This window comes from Gymnoscopelus microlampas (genome assembly GCF_963454915.1).
Source record: "Gymnoscopelus microlampas genome assembly, chromosome: 23".
Classification (NCBI taxonomy): Eukaryota; Metazoa; Chordata; class Actinopteri; order Myctophiformes; family Myctophidae; genus Gymnoscopelus; species Gymnoscopelus microlampas.
The window spans coordinates 31,945,855-31,958,947 of record NC_139960.1 but is presented as its reverse complement, the minus strand read 5'-3'; positions in this window follow the sequence as shown (position 1 = coordinate 31,958,947).

Genomic DNA, 13,093 nt, shown 5'->3' with positions numbered 1-13,093 from the left:
ACATTAAGGTTCCAGCCAGTGTTTATATGGGGATATTTGCCTGTTTATCTGATTATGAAAAGGTTTAAGCCACCCCTCTCAACCAGAATGAGATCAGACTGGATTGGAATATTCTCTTCCTGTGTTTACAGGAGGTACTTTTATTCTGATTGGGCTAATGAATATCAGTGCCTATGTAAATTATGATACATTATATTTATTATCATAATTAAATTAACACATTTTCATAAACATTGGGATCAGCCTGCAGCAACCAAGCAAATTTAATGAACAGAAAAACTAGAGCTTACACATGTCTGTGTATTTCAGAACATTCCAAGGCATTTGCATGAACTTGTGCATGATGAGCTAAATAGCAGGTCCAAGACAGCCGCTGATGCAAGTGTATGTACCACACATTAATGTAGGTGTTGATAGTCTTCAGTTGCTTAGGGCCCCATTTCTGACCCAATAACCATCACAATTGTGTCCTTTGCTGTGAATACTATGCCCTTGTAGTCTGATTCAGCTGCATGTAGAGCATGGAGTAGAAGGCTAACTGGTCTGAACTGATCTTTTTGAGTGGATTCCACAACTTCAGTATGCTCTTCTTATTTGAAAAAAAGAAACTAAACAAAAACCAGCCTATTTCCCTCGCTCTGTGAAGGAAAATAAAATTATTCTGAAAAGAACCTTTCAGTTGTAATATTTTGACCTGTAGGCCTACCTGACCATGTTATTATTCCTGTGAGCGACATGGACTGACTGCAAAGAGGGGTTGTGACAAATGCACATTATATTTATTATATTTATCTGCCTGATATATGGATGTTATTATATCTGATTGATATCTAACATTTGATCTAAGTTTATGCATGTTATTGTATACGAGTGATATGTGACATGTTGGACACTGAGATATATTCCTATTCACTTGAGAGGTAATGGGGCTGAGTGCTGCGGGTTATTGGAACATTGGAGCCACCCGACGTTAGAAATAGAGGGTGTGCCACGGGGGGAGGGGAATCGAACAAACAACCCGTGTACCAGAGGGAACGGGTGGGAAGAGCGGAGCTCCGAGGCGCCAGTATTACACGGTTACAGAATTGACTAAGTGTAAACTGCGGCCTGAAGTTATAAGAACTATCGAGCCCAGCGGGAGAGGAACATAACGTTGCTGCTGCGGGACGTCGAGCGCTGCGGTTTTATGAATGAGACGCCGGTCGGTGTTTGGAGACGGGAGGAGCCGCGGCCGGGTGAGATAAAACCGAGCGACCAGTTCTTTTGGATTACAAATACTAGGGGTACCCCAAACTTATTATTTCAACCGTTGTCGCGGACGACGTTTTGCTTTCTTTTGGATTAAGGAACTGTACAGCCACAGAGGCGCGGTAAAGAAGAGGACTGTCGCGGGGACTGTGTATTATTTAAGTTTCGGTCCGTGGGGTGACAAAGGACAGTGGGGTTTGTTTGGGTTGAGGGGAGAGCATGTGAAATAATCGTTGTTGATTGACTTGTTGGTTTATTTATTTTATTTGTTAGGGAAAGAGACAGGGACAGTAGTTAAAAACCAAGAGGTGTATTATTATTTGCCATTTGATTGTGACAATTATTATTTATTGTGGCTTGAAATAAATTAACCACAACTAGCAACCTGCCGATCCTGTTGTTTCCTTTTTAGTTAATAGTTACCCTTTCCAAGTTAAAGGGCGATTGTTACATGTGGTGGCCCGTACGGGGAACGCAGGTTAAAGGGGCACTAGTTGAGGCCACAATTTAATAATTGTATCGAAAGGATAAAATAAGAATAAAATACACTGTAAAAATCACAACCGGGGAAAAACGGGGAAATTACAATGGAACAGAATGGAAAAAAAACAAAGCAGGTAGTAGAGGCGGCAGCCTACTTGGAGGAAAGTGAGGGCCCTGAGTGCATGGTGCAGCAACAATTGGCCAAAATAGAGGACAAGTTGCAGACCTGTGAAAAAGAGGTACAGCAGGTCAGGGGGAATTTTGAGGAAGCAATGGAGAGTGGCATTAATAGGGAACTGAGCCTAAGGGGGTACATAGCTCGCCGGATGCTAGAGATGGAGACTCTCATAAAAACCTCAGTTGATCGACTCCGGAGAGAAGTGGTTGAACATTGTATGAGGAGAGAGGGGAAATGGGGCAAGGAGGTGGCGAAGGTAAAAAGAGCCGGTACATCATCACACCTAAGCTCCCAAGCTCTGCATAGGCCAGACACTCGTTCCTGTGGGCCACGTACTCCTCAAGGTCGACCCACCAGCACTCCCCACATTCACCCTGCCGGTGCATCTCAGGGGCCACCCGCTATTGCATCCCATGGCCGGTCCTCCAGCACCCGCTGGAAGAAGATCAACGGACAAAGCGCCTCACGGCCACCGCCCAACCAGGCGTCGGCGCAGATGTGTGAGGCTGTGCCGGGGTTACCATCGAGGGCCGGTGACGGTGTCACCCTGGGACCCCGATCCCGAGGCGTCCCACCGGAGATGGAAGGCCTGATCCAGAAGTGGCCGTCGGGGTTAACCCTTGCGGGCCTAGCCAGGGCTCAGCGTGCAGATCCCAAAGTCCGAGATATACGGGAAAACCTAGGCCAGTCCGACCAGTGGACAGACCACATAGGCTACGAGAAAATTCAAGGGGTCTTATACCGAAGGCAGCCGTCCAAAGACCGTGGAGTGAAATATCAGCTGGTGGTGCCCGACAGCCGGGTCCACCGCTTCCTGGAATATTTCCATGACCGCTCCACGAGAGGTCATCCAGGTAAGCTGAGGACACTCCTTCGAATCCTTGAGGTGGCCTGGTGGCCGACGATCCGCAGACAGGTGTGGGAGTACGTCAGTAGCTGTCGCGTTTGTCAGCGGTGCAGGCCGGATGATCGTAAGCCGTTCGCCCTACTACCGTCCACTAAGGCTGACCAGGCAGGAGAGGTCCTGGGGATCGGCTCTGCAGGGCCGTTCCCGAGGGAGAAAAAGAACACCATGCTGCTGGTCACCTTTGACTATAACACCAAGTGGGCCGTGGTCAAAAAAGTTGAACAAAGGGTGGGTGTCTCTCGCACCAGGCAAGCCAAATACGACAGTGCCTGGCGGAACACGCGGTTCCAGCCAGGTGATTTGGTCTGGGCGAGAAAACATTCACTCTCAAAAGCATCAGACTCCTCAGAGCTAGTGCCCCCGAAAAGGTCAGGTCCAGCTAGAGAGCGAGTCAGCTAGGTCCTAATAAATACAGAGTGAAAAGGAAAGAGTAAAAAGTGGATACATTTTAATGTGGCTAACCTCAACCCCTCCTTTGGGAGGACTTGGAAAAATAGCTTCCAGCTGGGGGGGGGGGGACTGTGACAAATGCACATTATATTTATTATATTTATCTGCCTGATATATGGATGTTATTATATCTGATTGATATCTAACATTTGATCTAAGTTTATGCATGTTATTGTATACGAGTGATATGTGACATGTTGGACACTGAGATATATTCCTATTCACTTGAGAGGTAATGGGGCTGAGTGCTGCGGGTTATTGGAACATTGGAGCCACCCGACGTTAGAAATAGAGGGTGTGCCACGGGGGGAGGGGAATCGAACAAACAACCCGTGTACCAGAGGGAACGGGTGGGAAGAGCGGAGCTCCGAGGCGCCAGTATTACACGGTTACAGAATTGACTAAGTGTAAACTGCGGCCTGAAGTTATAAGAACTATCGAGCCCAGCGGGAGAGGAACATAACGTTGCTGCTGCGGGACGTCGAGCGCTGCGGTTTTATGAATGAGACGCCGGTCGGTGTTTGGAGACGGGAGGAGCCGCGGCCGGGTGAGATAAAACCGAGCGACCAGTTCTTTTGGATTACAAATACTAGGGGTACCCCAAACTTATTATTTCAACCGTTGTCGCGGACGACGTTTTGCTTTCTTTTGGATTAAGGAACTGTACAGCCACAGAGGCGCGGTAAAGAAGAGGACTGTCGCGGGGACTGTGTATTATTTAAGTTTCGGTCCGTGGGGTGACAAAGGACAGTGGGGTTTGTTTGGGTTGAGGGGAGAGCATGTGAAATAATCGTTGTTGATTGACTTGTTGGTTTATTTATTTTATTTGTTAGGGAAAGAGACAGGGACAGTAGTTAAAAACCAAGAGGTGTATTATTATTTGCCATTTGATTGTGACAATTATTATTTATTGTGGCTTGAAATAAATTAACCACAACTAGCAACCTGCCGATCCTGTTGTTTCCTTTTTAGTTAATAGTTACCCTTTCCAAGTTAAAGGGCGATTGTTACAGGGTATAGGGTAGGAAGGCAAAGTGTATTTGTACAACACATTCAAACAACAAGGCAATTCAATGTGCTTTACATAAAACAGTAAGCATTAAGACAGTGAGCAATCAGAGAGTGCAAAAGAAACACACTAAAAAAGACAACAGGGATTTAACATTGTTCCACTAGTTCAGTGGTTCTCAACTTGTGGGTCGGGACCCCCAGGGGGGTCCCCACATGATTTTTGGGGGGTCCCCAGATTATAGTGAAGTGTCAATTTAAGGACTTTTAAGACCTTTTTCATACCTAAAAAAAGCAACAACAAAAGTAATCAACAAACTAGTATAAAACATTGCCCAAATTGTCAAATAATATAAGAAAGAAACAAACATTTTGAAAATAGCCGATCTACAAGCTCACAAGGCGTTGAGCTTGTAGATCTGCTATTTTTCACAATAGTTATCTGTGGAACGGAGTCAATCAAAATGGGGGGTCCCCAGTTCAAATAGGATTATTTTGGGGGTCGCGGCCTGAAAAGGTTGAGAACCACAGCACTAGCTAGTTCACATAGCTCAATGAAATAAACTCATCAAAAGCACTGCTTACTTCACGCTGGGTGATTTTTGAATGTAAGACTGCAAGTGGCAATGGAAATGCTATTCATAGGCTAGACCCTGGCCACTAGGGGTCAGTGCTGTCCAAGCATTTGCCATAGAGGGTTTTTGTTCCAAGTTAATCAAGGCTATGTAAGTAAGGACAGGAAAAATATGTTGATTGATTGATTGATGTACTTTATTTAGTAAGACATGAGAACAACAGTACATGGAAGTACAAATTCACAATACGAGGTCTACTAAACTGGAAGACTCATTAAAGCACTGGGCTTGCTTCAAATGAGTTCCCCACGCACACAAATCATGATGACATAAGAGACAGACAGATATGCACACTACTATAGAATGTCATACAATCAGTTTACAGGTTACTGGTATGAAGAGTGAAAAATATGTACAAAAGAAGAAAGAGAGAGAGGGGGGGGGGGTAGGGGGGTGGGGTAGGTTAGGACTTGGACAGGGGCCATTTTTCAATTGCAGGTATCACAACACCACCAAGGCCTTAAAAACAAGGCTCCAAACATCCCAAAACAAACTTGTAAGGCTACTTCTTGGCCTCAATTACAAAACCCATCTAACCCATGCCCATTTTGCTAGGATTGGATGGCTTAGGGTTGAGGACAGAGTACAGCAACTTGCTATGGGCCTGGTCTTCAAGATACACCACAACATTGGGATCCCCCTGTATTTGTCAAAATACTTCCAAAATGTTAATCAAGTCCATGATCATAACACCAGAGGCAGCTCCACAAACCATGTTCAACCCAGATTTGGCACAACAAAGAGAATGAACTCGTTCTCATGCTATTCATCTAAAATGTGGAATGCCCTACCAAAAGGAGTAAAGGAGTGTAAAACCCTACTCACTTTCAAAAATGCCTTAAAGATACACCTTCAGGAGGCTGCAATTCAAAAATGGCCCCTGTCCAAGTCCTAACCTACCCCATGTCCTAACCTAACCTACCCCCTCCCCCCCCTCTCTCTCTCTTCTTTTTTACATATTTTTCACCCTTCATACCAGTAACCTGTAAACTGATTGTATGACATTCTGTATAGTAGTGTGTATATCTGTCTGTCTCTTATATGTCATCATGATTTGTGTGCATGGGGATCTCATCTTAAACAAGCTAAGTGCTTAATGAGCTATCCAGTTTAGTAGACCTTGTATTGCGAATTTGTACTTCCATGTACTGTTATGTACTGTCATGTACTGTTCTCATGTCTTACTAAATAAAGTACATCAATCAATCAATCAAAGCCTCCTGAAGGTGTCACTTTGGTCTGGCAAGCCCAGCCGGCAAATTCCTGGAGCCAGGAGTTTGTTGAAATGCATTGAAAAGAGTGTTTATTCATAAGCTGGTCCAGTCTAACCTGACTCTGCCAGATGGGGGCAGTATTGAGTAACCAGGTTCCCTGAAACAAATGTGTGAAGCAAGCTTCTTGGATCTGGCAGCGTCAGGTTAGGTCCAGTCAGCTCTTTCCGACGTTAACGAACCCTATACCTAACCCGGCCTCACCCTAACCCTAACCGCACGCGGAAGCCACTAGTCGGAGTGGCGAGATGTCGGAATGGAAGGCGGTTACCCTCTCACAATGCATTCCATCAAACGTCCAGCTCCAGTTTGGCTCCCAGTGCACCTATGGTGGATGTCATGACATAGATCCTCTATGCCATACCTTATAGACCCCTTAACAGACGACGTCACACTGATAAGAACCAGTATGCGTGCAACCAGTATGCGTGCAATGAAACCCATTCTATCAGGTCTCGCTAGGACGCGCCTCACTAGCCAACACACAAGAGGGGATTGGGGTGCGCTGAAACCAGCGCAGCGCGAAATAACAGGTTGGGAATTGATTGCGTGAAACAATCACCTGTGCGTCCAGTCTCAATGTTGGTAAACAAATAATTGGTCTATAGACATAGCCTTGCCCTTGATTCCAACCAAGTAGGCTACTATGGTAACCCTAAACTGAAACCTGCAAGTAGAGAACAGGGGATATTTAACTTTTTAATTTTAATGATTTTTAAAATAAATTAAAAAAGGAATTGAAAAAAAAAAACAGAAAAAAACCCAGCTCCCTGATTAGAAGGACAATAGAGCATCGCAGTTGCGCCACTTCCTGGTGCCGGAAGTAAATACTCGATGCATTTTTCCCATTGACTTTTCCAAAAACATTTATATCAATCAATTTAAGCCTAGAATCAAGCTATCCAGGATAGCGGTGAATCATGACCATAAAACCTTTTTTTCTGTGATTTTTTTTAATTTTATATTTAATGATATGATATACTATATTTAATAAATACCCTTTGTTTTGCCGTTTTCAATTTTTTTTTCTCACAGAATCAAACGTTTTATGGTCATGATTCACCGCTATCCTGGATAGCTTGATTCTAGGCCTAAATTAATTTATATAAATATGTTTGTAAAAGTCAATGGGAAAAATGCATTGAGTATTTACTTCCGGCGCCAGGAAGTGGGCGGGAACTGCGACGCGGTCACCAGAACCTGGGATGTGTGTTTTCAATTAGTCTAACATGGTTCAAATAGAGTTTGAAATTACAATGGGTTTATACAGGAAAGGGGTGTGTCTGATAACATGAATGTCAAACATCTAAATATTGAATCAAGCAAGGTAAAACTGTCTGGAGTGCACACAAAAACCAGAGTAGACGATAAAATGACCCCAGCAGTGTTTTAATGTGAAATACCCCTTTAAAGTTCAATTGATATATTACAGAGATTGTTTTCAGTGTGGTCAGAAGGCCTTCAGGCATCTTTGAAAAGTATAATTTAACTGTTTATTATTATTATTATTACATCACAATTAGTCCGTGGCTGTGCTACGCAAATGTGGATCTGTTGTTATACCAATACTTCATCTTCCCCAAGGGCAGTGGAAGATGTGTGGTGTCTACAAACACAATCCCAAGTTTTTACTGAATTCACTTTATTTTTCATTGTAGAACAAAAAACAATTACAAAAAGGAGTAAACAGCAATCAATTGAATTAAACTTGTAACGGTTTCCTCAATTAGCTGCTTTGGGGACGGGGTGCCAGGTAGGCGTGTACCTACCAGAGAGCAGTTATTCTCTCCTTTAGTTATGTAGCCAGGTGGTGTCAAGGGAAACGAACAAAGGACTCAATAAAAGATAAAGAACCCTTAAATTGTTTTGGAACAGCCGTGTATTGGGGTAATGAGGGATGGGTTACAACAAATTGCATTAAAGGAAATAACAAAAATCAACCCCAAAACAAAATAAATGCAAACAAATGTCTTTTTCAACTCAAGACCAGGGTTACAAATGGGGGTTATTAATGCACGTCAACACTCCTAAAATAAGCAACTCAAAGGTCCATTTTCACACGCAAAATTATGTGGTCCAAACACAGTTCAGTGCAGTCAAAACAAAAATCCTCTTGCTGTGGATGATTAAAAATCCTCTTGCTGTCAGTCAAGTGTTTGAGTTATTCCTCTTGCCGTCAGTCAAGTGTTTCCATCCTCGATTGTAATGTATATTGTTCCATGTTACCTTGGTGTTGAATGGACTCCTCTTCTCCAAACAATTCTCCTCCTCAGTTCAATTCTCCTCCCTGGATTCATGTGCAGTGGAGGTGAAGTTGAAATCTGCAGGCCTGCTTAGCAGTTTAGTGAACTGTTGTCTTTAGTGAAGGTGAAGTGAACATAACTTTGCTCCAACTTCAGCCACACCAGGTCAAATAAAATAAGCTGGATAAGAAGAAAGCTGGACCACTGTCCTTGAGTGCTGCTGCCAGCCTACAAACTGAAAATCACTCACTCAATCACACACCTGTGGCAATTTCAGTACTGAGCAGGGAGATTGCCAGGTGTCAATCATTGTAAATTGGGGATGGCCCATTAATTAGTCAATTGGCCTATTAATTAGACAATTGGCCCATTAATTAGAGTCAATTGTGACTCTGGCCGTCACAAACTAAATCAATTAATTTAAAGGTATGGGTAAGTGATTTGCTTTGGTTAAAATAACTGTGAAATAGCTCTATATTCTGATAGTACTCATTGCTATAGAGTGTTTGTCAGTTTCAGTTTCATTTCCAATTTTATCCAACCAGGACAGAGAACTCAATCAGGATATAGATTAAACAAGTGAAATTGGAAGTGATGACACTAAGAAATGAGCAGACAAAATTGGAACTGGAACACTATACACATTAAGCTTAAAAATGGGTACTTTCTCCTGATTGGCTGAGATTTTGACACCTACCGAAAAATGTATTTCCTGTTTATTAAAGAGCTGGAGAGACAGGGAGACTCCTGTGACTGAACAAACACTCTATAGCAATGAATAATTTCAGAATATAGTATGTTAACCTTTTAACAAAATACTTTTTGTTTTAACCAAAAAATATCACTTACCCTACCTTTAATAGACCCCAAGCAATATTATTGCTGGCAAACCTGTCCTGCAAACCTGCACTTTGTGCATCGGGTCTTGCATCTGCTGTCTATCTGAGCTTTTGTTCTCAAACACATGGACCCTGTTACCACACTGCCCTACTATCTTCTTCAGATGAGGGTCAGAGCCACTCACAAATGCTTCCAGGGTCATGTTTGAAACTCGCCACGAGTAAAGAGAATGATTGTTTTCTCTCTAATTTCCCCTTCAAAACATTTTCCTAACTTGTCCAGTATGTCTCTCTCACCATCATTTGGGAAAATCAGCAAGAGGTGTGTTGATTTAGACACTTTTCTAACAATGCTTCAATTGGATGGATTGAAAAAAACACACCCAGTATGTTGCAACAGTGCTAAACGCACACTGTTGCTACTTATGGACACGGAATTAGTAAAAACGCTCTATAGCTAAACTACTACGCAATAAACAAAGCTGCAAAAAGTTGTTGCTGTAGGCTACCCAAGATTCAAATTCAGCTCTCCCTCAGGGGAGACCAATCGTCTACCTCTCATTCAAGATGGAAGTGTTGGTCTCAATCACGTCATCAATAAATAATACAGTTTACACATTATATTAAGGGATAAACATTTCAACTGTTTGCTTACACATATGTTTTCTAGGGGCTTGTGTTTTCTGCTGCTTTGTTGCTGCTAATATTTATTAATATTTGTTCTACGCTCTAGAGCTTAAAGTGTGGGACCATTATGTGAACAGTGAACATTAGCTGCTGCAAATCAGCATTTACATGGCATAACTCAACCTTGTTTATTTATTAGTACCTACCAACATCTATATGCATTCTATTGCTTATTTCGCATTGGATTGATGCCATCAAGATCATTTCATTGTACACTTGTGTTCAATGACAAAATAAAATCCATCTATCCATTATCCATCTTACGAGAAAACAGTTGACATATTTTAGTTAACAACTATAGGTCATGATCAGGTTGACTTTCTTGTATGCATAAATGTCAGCTTGTTACAGTTTTTGGATAAAGGTTGGGTAAGTGATATTGTTTGGTTGAACAAAAAATGTTTTTGTCATGATTAAAGCACTATATTCTGATGGTTTCATTGCTGTATAGACCGTTTGTTCAGTCACCGGGGTCTCCCTGTCTCTCCAGCTCTTGGATGAACAGAAAATGCATTTGACAACATTTCAGCCAATTATTTGTATAGTGTTCCGGTTCCAATTGCGTCTGATCAGTTCTTTCTCATCACTTCCAATTTCACTTGTTTAATCTGTGTACTTTCTGAGTTCTCTATCCTGATTGGATAAAATTGGTAGCTTGACCTGAAAATGCATTTTATGTTCAATAAAGAGCTGGAGAGACATGGAGACTCCTGTTACTGAACAAACACTCAATAGCAATGAGTACAGAATATAGAGCTATTTAACACTTATTTTAATCAAAGAAAACCATTTAAACCTTAAAGCAGCTCTGTAGTTTGGGGTATCAGTGGCCACTTTGGACACAAATAACATGGCAGTCAACGTCTTTGACTTCATTACCCAAGAGTCTCTGCAAGTATGTCCGGCGAGGACACGCTGTGATTGGCCAGTCTTCGCCTTGCCTGGCATGTTCTGCCTAGGTGCTTTGGCAAATGCCAGGATGAAACTCATTGTCTCCCCTATACATAGTAATACAGTCAAGCCCCTGGCAGGGACCCCCCTGAGTCTATTTATGGATTATGGATGGATTGCTATTGTTTAAACATGTGTAACTATATAATTTTGTAGGACATAATATGCTATATAGTTGTTAAAAAGTTACTGCTTTAAATTGCAATTTTGATGTGTTTTATTTCATTTTATTACAATCAAGCCTTTTAAAATGCAGGCTCAGCTTTGTACCACTTTGGGTTCACTCTGTATCCCCATAACCTATATCTGAGATGCTGTATGTGAAACCGCTTACCTTTCTTTTGCAAATGAATAATAGTCCAGGCATTTTATGCAAAAATGGGGGTCAACCTCCCACTAATTGCAACAAAACCAAACTCAATTGATTTTGTATCCTTAATATGTCCTGAATGACAGAAAAAAAGTTGCAAGGAATTGTATGAAGGGAAAGTTTTGAAAATGGAAAGTATGTACCAAAAGTACCAAAACGCTTTTTAGCCCTTTTAGTCTAGGCAAAGTGCTGAAGGCAAATCGTGTGAATTTAGGGCATGCATGTTTTTAAGGGGTATTAGGGGTTCTGAATCCAAATCAGCTGTATGCACATTTCAAAAATGCTTGCTAATGCCTCAAAATGTACCATTTAAAGATGGTGGCCACCACTAAACTGAACTATATTAAAAACATATATTTCTGTAGAAACTTTTTTTAAAGTTTTTCATAGATGGGGAATCCACTGCCATATTCTGATTTGGCATCAAATGGGAGGAAATGGCTTAAAACTCATATTTATTGTGACAATTGTCATTTATAGGGGTTATTACAAAACACTTGGGACAAATTCCTTAACACGAAATGCCTTCACCAATGTGTTTGTAAAAGTGTCTGGCAAGACTTAAACACAGACCCATTTCTATGGGTCGCAAGTAAAAATCTGCAATTAAGTAAAGAATTTCAATAAAAAATTATGCATTGAAAAACTTACAAGAAATCCTGAAAATAGCAGATCTACAAGCTTGCGATGCGACGCTTATCACAAACCCATTTTTTTGTTTGAAAATATATATTGTTGGGTAAAAAGTTGCTTTATTAGTTTATTTAAATACGAGATTCTACTTCACAATGTCAATTGCCTCAGAAGTCAAGGTCATCTGCTATAGGGCCTGGTACCTCTGGAGGTGAGGGGTGGGTGTGGAGTACAGGGATATCTGATAAGCTCCAGATTTGGTCAGAACCGACAGTGTCTACTGGATGTCTAGGCAGGGATGTGGAGGAGTGTGGAAGGGATAGCATTTACCTTTGCTTGGAGCTTTTTAACAGCTAGAGGGGAAAGGTGAACAGCCCATGATATGATGCCTGGGCTCCATTCTCTATTATCCTAGTGTAATCAACCTCCAGGCCCATAAGGGGCCATGTCCCTGCTGCTAATTGACAGACAAGCATTGCTTTCCTTATGTTTTCCTTATTTTAAACTGTAGTAGGCTATATTTATACTTTTGTCACATACCTGATGTTTGCCTCGGTAACTCTTTGTTGTTACATTCAATCTGTGAATGAAACAGGTGCGAGTGGTCTTTGGACATATATGTCTGTTCTGAATGGGCCACTTAATTGCAGATTTTTTAAGAACCGCTCATCCAAACAAGTTCAAACTTGATACTGTATTTCCCTGGGTCCTCAGCAACACTCCTGCCAAATGTTGTCTTCCTACAGTGTTCGGTTTTCAAGATATTTGATTGTATATGTAATAATAGTGAGGATGGGCGGCCATTTAGAATTTCTAGATTTTCCCTTCATGCAATTCCTTGCAACCTTTTCTTCTCATTCAGGACATATTTAGGACACAAAATCAGTTGAGTTTGTTTTTGTTGCAATTAGTGGGAGGTCAAGTGACATTATTACTGGACTATAATTACATAATATTACTTAAGGTCAAAAGCCAAAGCATGGCGATGGGGAGCAGCTGGAGGCCATTGATCCAGTCAAAAAGATGACCACAATTGGTGAGTAAAAAAATAATGAATCGAGAAAGGAAAATAAAAGTTCTTATAGATGCAGTAATTTGACCTCAGACCCCATGTGCCAACCATGGTCAACCCTGAGTGACTGAGGCCTATTTGGTGAACAACGTGTGCTGATTAGCGCTGTCATTTGTGC